This window comes from Schistocerca americana, chromosome 1 (genome assembly GCF_021461395.2).
Source record: "Schistocerca americana isolate TAMUIC-IGC-003095 chromosome 1, iqSchAmer2.1, whole genome shotgun sequence".
Classification (NCBI taxonomy): domain Eukaryota; kingdom Metazoa; phylum Arthropoda; class Insecta; order Orthoptera; family Acrididae; genus Schistocerca; species Schistocerca americana.
Genome location: NC_060119.1, coordinates 764,815,444 through 764,826,636, shown reverse-complemented (window position 1 = coordinate 764,826,636; position 11,193 = coordinate 764,815,444). Strand labels below are relative to the sequence as shown.

The 11,193-nt window shown below is 43.9% G+C and overlaps 1 protein-coding gene across 1 annotated transcript in view; it reads left to right on the top strand.

The window, feature by feature from the left end:
- Positions 1 to 658: 658 nt before the first annotated feature.
- The window catches only part of LOC124545382, a 184,938-nt gene continuing 174,403 nt past the window's right edge, over positions 659 to 11,193 (top strand). The window contains exon 1 of the mRNA XM_047124295.1: positions 659 to 737. The gene's annotated coding sequence lies outside the window, so the exon portion shown is untranslated. The remainder of the gene's footprint in view (positions 738 to 11,193) is intronic.

Here is an 11,193-nt window from a genome sequence, read left to right as displayed (position 1 = left end):
TGCCATGTAAGCAGGTGATCCCGGGTTCGAGTCCCGGTCGGGGCACACATTTTCATCTGTCCCCGTTGACGTATGCCAACGCCTGTAAGCAGCTGAGGGTTTTCATTTCATTGTAATTTCAAAACGCTTTCTGTTGTCCCGGCACCAAAAACTAGAACTGTAGTGAGCGCACACTGCTGCCCTGTAAAACTCGAGAGTTCGCTCTTTCCAACAGTACGTTGTTCACTCAGATAAAAGTTACGATTTTTAAAAAAAAAAATGGAATGATTCTTTTTGACACATCCTGTATCGTGGTCCACAAAGTCAGTGGACTTAGCTTATTCAGTAAAACAGACATGTGTGTACAGCAGTGGAATTGACGTGGAGGGTGTTGTTGTTGCCGTGTATAATAAAGGCTCTTCTCTTTCTAGTTTTGCTCCTCTCACCTGTGTTTGTTGCCTTTTAATTTATTCGCTATCGATGTCGAAGCAACTACGGCTTCGTCCTGTGTGGTGGACGTGATACGCCACGGCAAGCGCAGCCCAGCATCCCCTGGTGAGAGTGTGTGTCGTGTGCAGGGGCGGGCTGCCGGTTCCCCGGCGCGCCGGCGCACTCGTCCGTCTTCTTCTCGGACGCGGCGCTGAGCGCGGGCACCGTCGCCACCTACTCGTGCGAGCGCGGCTTCGAGCTGCTCGGCCCGGCGCGGCGCGTCTGCAGCGAGGCCGGCGCCTGGCAGCCCGAGGGCATCCCCTTCTGCGGTGAGTACCTACCTGCTGCCGCCGCCGCTGCTGCTGCTGCTTCTACAGTATCCTGTTTGGCGTCCGGCGCTTACTGTCATCATCACTCTCTACGACACAAACTGCAAATTACAAAATACGTGGCAGCAATACGTTAAGGGGGCTTTCACGATTAATGCGTAAATACTACTAAATATTTGTGACACGTAATTCGAACAGCGTAAGACATCGATAGTAGTCACATTACAAGTACTTAAGAAAAAAAGTTTCGATTAACCTAAAAGACCTTATTGACAGTCATATCGTCAAAAGCTGTCCGCGAATTTAATTCATAGCTTAGAGATATTTTTTAATAAACCCTTCATTGAGTTCTTGTCGCGTCACATTTGTCAGTCTCGAGCTTTCCACTTCATCGCCAGCAGATATTCCAATAAACGATAGGAGCTGAAGTTGGACGAATTACGTCATGGAGACGTCACGGCATCGTGGAACTTCTGTTTCCTACCAGAGATTACGTCGATGCCATTATGACTGAAGAACTTTGGTAGCCGTACTGATATCGTTAGTTGGTGGAGGACACACATCAAGCGAATGTTTCCGGGCACCGCAAAGGTTGTGGCCAGTGTACCGGTTAAAGTTATTGTTACACATTCCGATTTCAATGACTTCTGTAATGACAGAGTCGCAGTAGATAGGTGGATAGGGTAACATTTCCGTTTCATCAAACATAATCCTGTCTTTATTCAAGAGGCTCTGTTCGCTAACAAGAGGTCTGTCGAAATCGCGATATTTAATGTGGCGCTGGTGTTCTGTGCAGCGTGCTGAGATAGTTTGTGTTGACTAACCACTGTAAGTACTACCATAGTTGCAAGATTTTTGTAAATTGGACAGTGTCTTGAAAGGAGAATATAAGATGAACATCAACAAAAGCAAAACGAGCATAATGGAATGTAGTCAAATTAAATCTGGTGATGCTGTGGGAATTAGATTAGAAAATGAGAGGCTTAAAGTAGTAAAGGAGTTTTGCTATTTGGAGACCAAAATAACTGATGATGATCGAAGCAGAGAGGATGTAAAATGTAGACTGGCAATGGCAAGGAAAGCGTTTCTGAAGAAGAGAAATTTGTTAACATCGAGTATACATTTAAGTGTCAGGAAGACGATTCTGAAAGTATTTGTATGGTGTGTAGCCATGTATGGAAGTGAAACGTGGACGATAAATAGTTTAGACAAGAAGAGACTAGAAGCTTTCGAAACGTCGTGCTACAGAAGAACACTGAATATTAGATGGGTAGATCACATAACTAATGAGGAGGTATTGAACAGAATTGGAGAGAAGAGAAATTTGTTGCACAACTTGACTAGAAGAAGGGATCGGTTGGTAGGAAATATTCTGAGGCATCAAGGGATCATCAATTTAGTATTGAAGGGCAGCGTGGAGGGTAAAAATCGTAGAGGGAGACCAAGAGATCAATACACTAAGCAGATCCAGAAGGATGTAGGTTGCAGTAGGTATTGGGAGATGAAGAAGCTTGCACAGGATAGAGTAGCATGGAGAGCTGCATCAAAACAGTCTCTGGACTGAAGACCACAACAACAACAACATGCTTCAAGAAATGGAAATATTATGCCATGCATCCATACTGCCAGAAAAAGATGCAACAGCCTCGAGGACTGTGTTCAGTGGCACCACGTACATTATGTGCGTACTGAGAGGTTGTAATGTTACGATTCAAATGTCACTGCCATCGGCGATCAGTTGCTGCTCAACAGGCCTGTCTATACACCCTCCGTTTCCACTCTGCGCCGGCCGCGGTGGCCGAGCGGCTTTAGGCGCTTCAGTCCGGAACCGCGCGACTGCTAGGGTCGCAGGTTCGAATCCTGCCTCGGGCATGGAAGTGTGTGATATCCTTAGATTAGTTACGTTAGAGTAGTTCTAAGTTCTAGGGGACTGTTGACCTCAGATGTTAAGTCCCATAGTGCTCAGAGCAATTTCAACCACTTTTTTTTCCACTCTGCAGGCTGTAACTGCACTTAGTTTAGAGGTGAATAGTGTTTGTAAAATTCATTCTAGGGAATTACCATGCCCCATCGACGATTGCATACTGCAGTCATTTGAACAAGGTCGCATTATGGGGCTGCAACAAGCTGGGTGAATGTACAGGCGGATTTCTGCACATGCTGGGCACAATGATTCAGTGGTGTGTCGCTGTTATCAGTGACCTGTGGATCGTTCCCACATCAGTAGACGGGGTTCTGGAAGTCCGCGCACTACAGACGCACGTCAAGGTTGACGCACTGTAGTAGCAACGGTGGCCGACCGAACATCATCCAGGAACGAAATCCGGACACATGTCGCACCTCTTGTGTCATCACGCAGCATTGGGAATTGTCTGCACGTAACAGCTTTGAGATCCCGTGTGCCTCTCGCCAGGCTGCCAATGACATCACGACATCGCCAAGTACGGCTACTATGGTGTCGTGAGAAAGTTGACTGGACAGAGGAACGGCGCTCGGTTGTCTTCAGTGATAAATCATGTCTGTATGCGAGTGATGGACGTACATGTGTATGGCGCACATCTGGTGAGCTGCCTATTGCGGAGTACACTCGAGTACGATACAAAGGTCTCACCCCAGCGAGGTTTCAAGGTGTGTGTGTGGGGGGGGGGGGGGGCACCAATTACATCTCACGGTAACAGTTGGTGTTTCTTAATGGTAAAGTAATCAGTGCCCGCTACGTTGCACAGGCTGTTTTCATCCTGATACTGCCATTTCCCCGACAGGAAGGTGATGTGCTTTTTTCAGCTGGACCATGCACGTCCACGTACGGCTGCTGCGGCGCAACGTATCCCTTGGTGATGTACAACGACTGCCTGGGCACCAGGATCGCCAGATCTTTCACCAGCAGAACACGTATAGGACTTGGTGAAGCGGGAACTTCCTAGTTCTGCAGGGCCTGCGAGATCCATTATTGAATTGCAAGAAAAGGCCCAAGAAGCTTCGGAGAGTCTGTCGAAGGATTCTATTCGGAACTAACAACGTCTGCATGCGAGATTACACGCCTCCGTTACCGCCAAAACGAAGGGGGCACTTGTACTGTGTACTGATGCGACTATTTGGACACCCATTATTGTGTCCTGTGTGTTTCATTTGTTCTGAATTTGTCATTATATTCTCCTGCAAAGATGAATTACCCGTCACCTCTCTTGTCAATAAAATGACCTTGTCCCTGAGGGTGTTGCATTTTTTCGGCAGTGTACCTACTGCGATTCTGTCATCAAAAAAGCCTTCGAAATCAGAAAGTGTAACAGTAACTTTAATCGAGACAGTGACTACACCTACAGTTGTGCTTAGAAACTGGCACTCGGCGCTGAAAGGCAATAGAGAAATCAGTTGACTCATCCACCATCTAGCGAAATCAGCATCGCTGAAAGTGCCCTCCCTTCAAAGACATCGACGTAATAGCATATAGAAGTCCCTTGACTCAGTGACGTCTCCATGACACAAACCGACTAACTGAAGCAACTAACGGCCTGCTAAAATATCTCCTTACCGGCGACGACGTAGAAGGTATTCGAAAACTTGGGACAGACAAATATGAATGAAGTCCGCGAAGCATTTATTCGTCAAGAGTGTAGCAGCGAAAAACTCCGTTCTCAAAGCAATATTTTTGTTAATAATACACCGTATTTAGTTACAGTATGTTATTTTCCTGTTTTAGTCCAACGCGTTTCGAGGCTACAACTCTATTTTCAAGGAACACGCTGACGTGTTCAGGAGCTACATCTGCCGCAGTTTATCAGAAAAATGAATAAGGACATTTCACTTGTCCCTTACATATGTGAATAACCTCCCTCCTCTTCATGACTTCCACGCTCTTCCTGAGCTCTATTTCGCTCTCACCCACTATGTCCCACCTCATGCTATACCTGCTCCTGCCCCCCCCCCCCCCTCTCCAGAATCGTGCTATATACTCATAACAAGGAAGCCAAATCATGTGCAGTAAATGTAAGAATAATTTTGATTGCCACTGCTTTGAATTATTTTCTTGTTTTTTATTCCGTGTGATATATAAACGACAGTAATATGACTCTTGCTTGTGTAGTACACCCTAGAATCACAATCTGTCATTTTTATGATGTATTACACCCATAAACACTCTACATAATTTGAAGTGTAAGTGTAAATGTGGAAGTTTTCATCGATACAAAAAATGAACTTTTCGTGGCCAAATAAAGGAATCTGTTAATAATACGTTGTTTATTGCGTTTATCTCATCTGAGGTAGATGTTAATTTTTCCCACTTGCTGTTCGGCTGTGGAGCAGTAGAGAAGTAGTCTGAAAGTGCTTGGATGAACACTCTGCCAAATACTGAAGCGTAAATTGCAGAGTAATCACATAGATGTAGAGATAGTGTAAAACAACTGTATCGCTCATTTATTACTAGGTCATAAACTGAATCAGATGTAACCCCAAATAACTTTAATGTAGTCCTTGAAATTCGAGTTGTAGCTACAAAATGCATTGAAAAAAAAAAAATAGGAAACCAAAATATTATGACTGTGAACGACATATTACATACAAGAATGTTCCTAAGCTAATCTAACTTTAAAGGATAACAAAACCATATCCAAATTTTAACAATATAAATTTCAAATTTGGGCTATTAAATCAGTTTATTAAATAAACACCATTACGTATCGTGCTCGTGGTTTGAAAACATGTGATATCACATTCTCTTCGCGGGACCACACGTAAAGGAAAATTTAACTCAGTACCCAGTCTATGTGTATATAGGACCTTCACGTAAGCAACAGTGCCGCCCCCCCTCCTCCCCCCTCCCCCAAATCTTGAAGAAATTCTCTGCAGATGGAGACGAAAGGTTGGGTTTCTTCAAGAAATGCTTACGATCGCGTCTTAACAGCCTGGAATATTTAAATACGTGTGGCAACCATGAATACTCCTCTACCGCCGTTGTCGCCTTGAAATGTTTCCAGCAGAACTCCAGGCGAAGAGGAACGTCGCCAGTGATCAGGGTAGGCGTGCACGCGGCGTGATTACGCGAGCCGGCCGCAGAACTGTGTCACCGGGCGGCTGGGTTGTGTGAACTCGGCGCTACGCGGTGCTACGGTAATTCACACCCACGGCCCGTCCTTGCGGAAGCGAGATCGGTTACCTCCGAAATCGGCGGACGAAAGTGTGTCAATAAAGTAGGCCGCCGAGTCTAGAGTTCTCCTAGTACCGCAGTATTCAGGTAATTCACGTTTTGGATGGGGACAATTGTGTAACTGTATTTGGTGAAAAAACTTTTTGATCACGTTAGATAGGTGTTCGGGATGTCCTAAAAGCTTTGACTTTATCTTGAGCTAGATGTATGCGAGGAGGTGGTTCTAAGTTAACGATTTAAGAGAATATTTCAAGTCATCCTCAAAATTTTAATTGCCTTAAAATCCGAATGAAAAATTTCGAACGAGAAAGCTTCCATTTTTAGACATATGCAGACACAGAATACTTCATCACAAAAATCACAGTCCCTCTAAGAAAAAAAGGTACAAATCTCTTTCTATTCTTCTGTTTCTTTTTGCCATTGAGCACAGTGTCAATTGAGTGAACATTTTTTTCTACTGGTCTTTATTCTCTCATTCTCATATATTACAATCTTTTTCGTTCTTCTGTTCATAATGTTTTCGTACTGGGTGTAAATCTGTCTTAGAAAGATACAGCGACTTTTTTTTTTATTTTACTTGTAAGGCATCGTTTTACAATGCCTGTTTTCTGTATTCCCATTTTTTCCAGATCCTGTAGTACTTCTTCGATGAAGCATATTCTGACTCTCTTTTCCATAATAAGCGTCATAAACTGATGTGTCATTCTGCGCAAGTATACTCAAAGGATGTATCTGAAGAATACAGCTCATTTCCTTACGGTGTTGCTGAGCCTCTGCATCTGGATTTACAGTTCCTCTTCTACATTGACTATCTACTGTTCTACGTGGTCCCAATGTCCTCCAAGTTGTCGCCTACTAAGTAATCCTAGTCTTACAAGGTTCAGACTTTCTGGTGAGCATAAGGCTTCAGGGTCGATCACCGTCCGGCAATGTTTTAATTTTCATTGATCGAAGGATTCGTTAAATCTGCTCATAATTTAAACAAATAAAAAAACGCGCAGAACGATCTACGTTTACCTCCCTTGGTTGTGTTCTTTTCGGACAATATCCCCTTCAAACCCATACAGCGTAGTGTCCTTGCTCAGCGGTACGTATTGTTACTGGACTCGGGTAGACATAGGGAATCAACGCATGCGCTTATATTCGATGAGGTCTGACCCTTGAGACGGTGTGTGAAGATGGAAGATTGCTCTTTCGCAGCTTGTAGATTTTAATGGCGTTTAAAATTGTAAAAGTAAATAGGCCGAAAAGTTATCTTAAAATGTCGTACGCTACCCGTCATACATCCACACGGCAGTAAGAATAATACATTTTTATACCACATAGCTGTTGTGCCCATGACAAAGGTATGACGGTATTTAGCGTTCTGTCATACTTCTTTGATTTTTCGCAATCTACTAATCCTAATACTTACAACGACATGAGCGCGTGTCCTTCTTAAAATATTGGTCACAACCACGTCTGTGGAAGTTCTCACGAATTGAATCTGTTCGTTTCCATGGTAGAAAGTCTAATTCCAATGGCGGCTGATATACAATGAATATTTTTGACACACTTACAGTTTGAAACACGACTGTGGATTCGCAAGCCTTTCCTTATTTCAGTTCATACGCATAATTATCTGTGTCATTAGATTTACGACGTATAAAACAGCCTTGGAGTTGCTCACGCTTCCTGTAGAGATGTACCTTGGCATTTCGGATGTGTCATGATGCTTCATGGTTATACTGCTGGTTTCTAATGGCGAAGACGAGCCTACTGCATTACCTTGACGCTACCCTACTACTGTTCCACCGAGAGTTAATTAATCACCATTCAGCTCTCCTCACTGTAGATTCTTATGAATTTCTACAGAAGTCAGTCTGAATACACTTCTGTTTCTCTTTTAAATCCGGTAAGAGTTTCACTGTAGTAGTTTCTCAAATATGACAGGAAATACCGTCTCGCTGCGGTGTAAGTTCCTCTGTGTGTGTGTGTGTGTGTGTGTGTGTGTGTGTGTGTGTCTGTGTGTGTGTGTGTGTGTAATCCTGTTAGTTTAACCCGATTGAAAAAGAAAATACAAAAAATAGCTCGTGGCAGCAATCAAAGTATTTGTTTACTTTTAATAAACATTATCTTCATACCGATAATTGCCTTCCTTATACAAATTACCACGTTTCATTCAATGTTTGATCTAATGGGTGTCTGTCCGTTCTTCGTAAAGTCTTCTATAACGATGGAATGACTTTTGAGGAGGTATTCGGTAGTCGACTGAATGTTTTACTATGAAACAGAGTGCCATGTGTCTGCTCAGAGGGAAAGGATTCTTAACATATATATTTGATACAGATGGGTGTACTCTTACAAATGTGGTCGTGTAGCAACTGATGCAATAATAGTTTCCTCACTTCACTGAAGAAAAAAAGCCATCCTTCCTTTCATAGGCGTTAAGCGCTCTGGCTTACGAAACCATTATGTACAGAGGCTAACGAACGAGTTACGAAAGTCACTTACCTGGTCCCTTCCTCTTCAGCCGCATATCAACTTAAGGATGTTTCGAAACGTGGTGACTGGCAATGCTGATGTAAAAAGTGATGTGGTACCCTTCTCTTGGCGTGATGAATACCCGCTCTTAGAAAGTAAAATGCTGTAATACGGGGCGGCTGCTGTAAGGTTAGTGTGCCAGTGGCGGCATAGTATTAGGCTTCCTAAGTACTGTCTTCGCACTGCAGAAGCTGTAGTACTAATTTGACACACGTTCTTCATTACCAGTATTGATGTTAAGATTCTGTCGGCATACTTTCTTCATTTATAATTTTTTAAATATTCGTAGTATCTCGGAAATTATTGTACTGTGACAGTTACCGTATTTTATTTCGGCTAGATATCCATAGAAATCTGCTTGTAGATGATTTTAGAACACTTCACCGTAATAATATTTCGTGCTTTTTCGTTTAAAACGATTTTTCCGGTCAAAGGTCTAATCTCTATCACGGACTACAGCTGCAGAATCGTATCTAATACAACGTGACCGCCAAAGCATGCATAGTCTCTTTGCGGTATTACCTTTTTCGATAAGGATGCATACAGACAGTACTGAAGCTACAACGCAACGCGTTTGTTAACACGAAATGCATAAATCTACAAAGCAATGTGGGATTAGGCCAGAATCATGCAAGGAGACGGCATTTCGTGATGTGAGCGGAAATCCGATTTGAAATACCACCAATGATGATATTTTATTCCAATAAAACGAAACCCGTTTAGTGACAAAATAGTACTTTTCTTGTAGTTGCAAAGAAGGATTTAAAAAACCTTCAATAATTATAAAGTAACTACGGACGACAAATGAAGACTGCATCTCATTACAAAATCATCAAATTGTCAGAGAAGAATGTGAAATCAATGATTACCATTGTATTCAATGATGCGGGATGGAGTTTTCGCTGAATTGCAGAGAAAGATACAAAATTTTAATTAATAATACAAGCATTCATTTCCATACTTTTTCAGCGAAATTTGCGCTTAACTTTAACCAGGCCTGCAGCTCGTGGTCTATTGGTTAGAGGGGTCCCGAGTTCGATTGCCGACCGGGTAGGAGACTTTCTTCGCTCGAAGACTGGGTTTTTGTGTTGTCCTATCGTTTCACCTCATCCTCATCACAAAGACGCGCAATTCGCCGAAGTGGTGTCAAACAGAAAGACCAGCTCCAGGAGGCCGATCAACCCCAGATGGGATCAACCCAGCCAATAATGCCATAGGAACATTTCATTTCCCTTTAACCAGCAGTTTGTGGCGTGGAGTAATGCAAATCACAGATGGGGGAAATACGTATCCACGAAGCAAAAAGTTTGTCTTTCAGATGCACAGGATGAACAGTCAATCCCCATTACTTTCCAGTAAGCTACTCAGTTTAAACAATGATGGTCAGCATCTCCTGGACCGCTGAAGGGGCACTTCCCCTAAAGCTGACAATTCTTTTCCGATTTTTCAGTAAAACCAGCTTCGCAATACTGACAACACTTTCCTAATTAGCGATATTTCGTTTTTCTGTTACTTTTGGACTACCCGGCACTTCCTTAACAGTTGAGGTCCATGTTGGGGCGTGTCAGTTACGAAGCTGCCAACAACATTTCTGTGTAGCGCGCTACAAGAACTGTTTAAGCTCGTACATACCGCGCTGCGCGTCAGTAAGCACGCAACTAGTTTCTGCGGTTAGAGTGGGCAACTAGGGCCGCGGAAATAACTGCACAGAGGAGGCAGTTAGAGCGGCCGGAAAAACTGGGCGCTCGGCCTGGGCGACGTGCCAGTGGGCTTTGGGCAGTGGGCGCGCTAGCGGGAGGTAACGGGTTCGTGCCCCGCGGTGGCCGGTGTCATCCAGATGGCACCCGCTCTGCGCCAGCGCCACGCACTTGCCGAGGCCGACTGGCTCTCTAGCGGTGACACACTTTCGGCATTCCAGACATGCTACGCAGGACCAAAGAGACCCTTAGGAACGTGTTTACCCTCAGTCACTTCAGAGAGACATAGATGATGTGTTGCAAAGATCTCGACCTGCCAGCCTGTGTGGCCGAACGGTTCTAGGCGCTTCAGTCTGGAACCGCGCGACCGCTACGGTCGCAGGTTCGAATCCTGCCTCGGGCATGGATGTGTGTGCTGTCCTTAGGTTAGTTAGGTTTAAGTAGTTCTAAGTTCTAGGGGACTGATGACCTTAGATGTTAAGTCCCATAGTGCTCAGAGCCATTTTGATCTCGACCTGGTACACTAATAAAAAAAATTTTCATGAGTTTCGTCACGTGTTGAGCAACGCCGTATACACTTTATCTGCGGAACAGTTTTGTTTAGCTTCACAATATTATAGGTTTTGAAAGGATTTATTACCAACAGGAATTCATCCAAAGTTTATAAGAGAAATACTCCTTGATTGTCCACAGCTAGGAAATGGGTGTGGGTGAAACCCCTTGTGACCGTACTTTTCTTGGAGATCATTCACGTGACATGGGTTGGTTGGTTGATTTTGGGGGAGGGTACGAAACAGCGAGGTCACCGGTCCCATCGAGTTAGGGCGAGGAAGGAAGCCGGACGTCCCCTTTCAAAGGAACCATACCGGCATTTGCCTGAAGCGATTTAGGGAAATCACAGGAAACGTGAATGAGGATTGCCGGACGAGGGTTTGAACTGTCGTCCTCCCGAATGTGAGCATAAGGCTGTCAATTCTTCCTTTTTTTTGTAATATAATTGCCTTAAGCATGGTATGATGTTAGTACCATTTCATATAGGACGAACCAGAACTCGTCGAACAAACTTTAATATGTGGTAGTATGGAGCAGA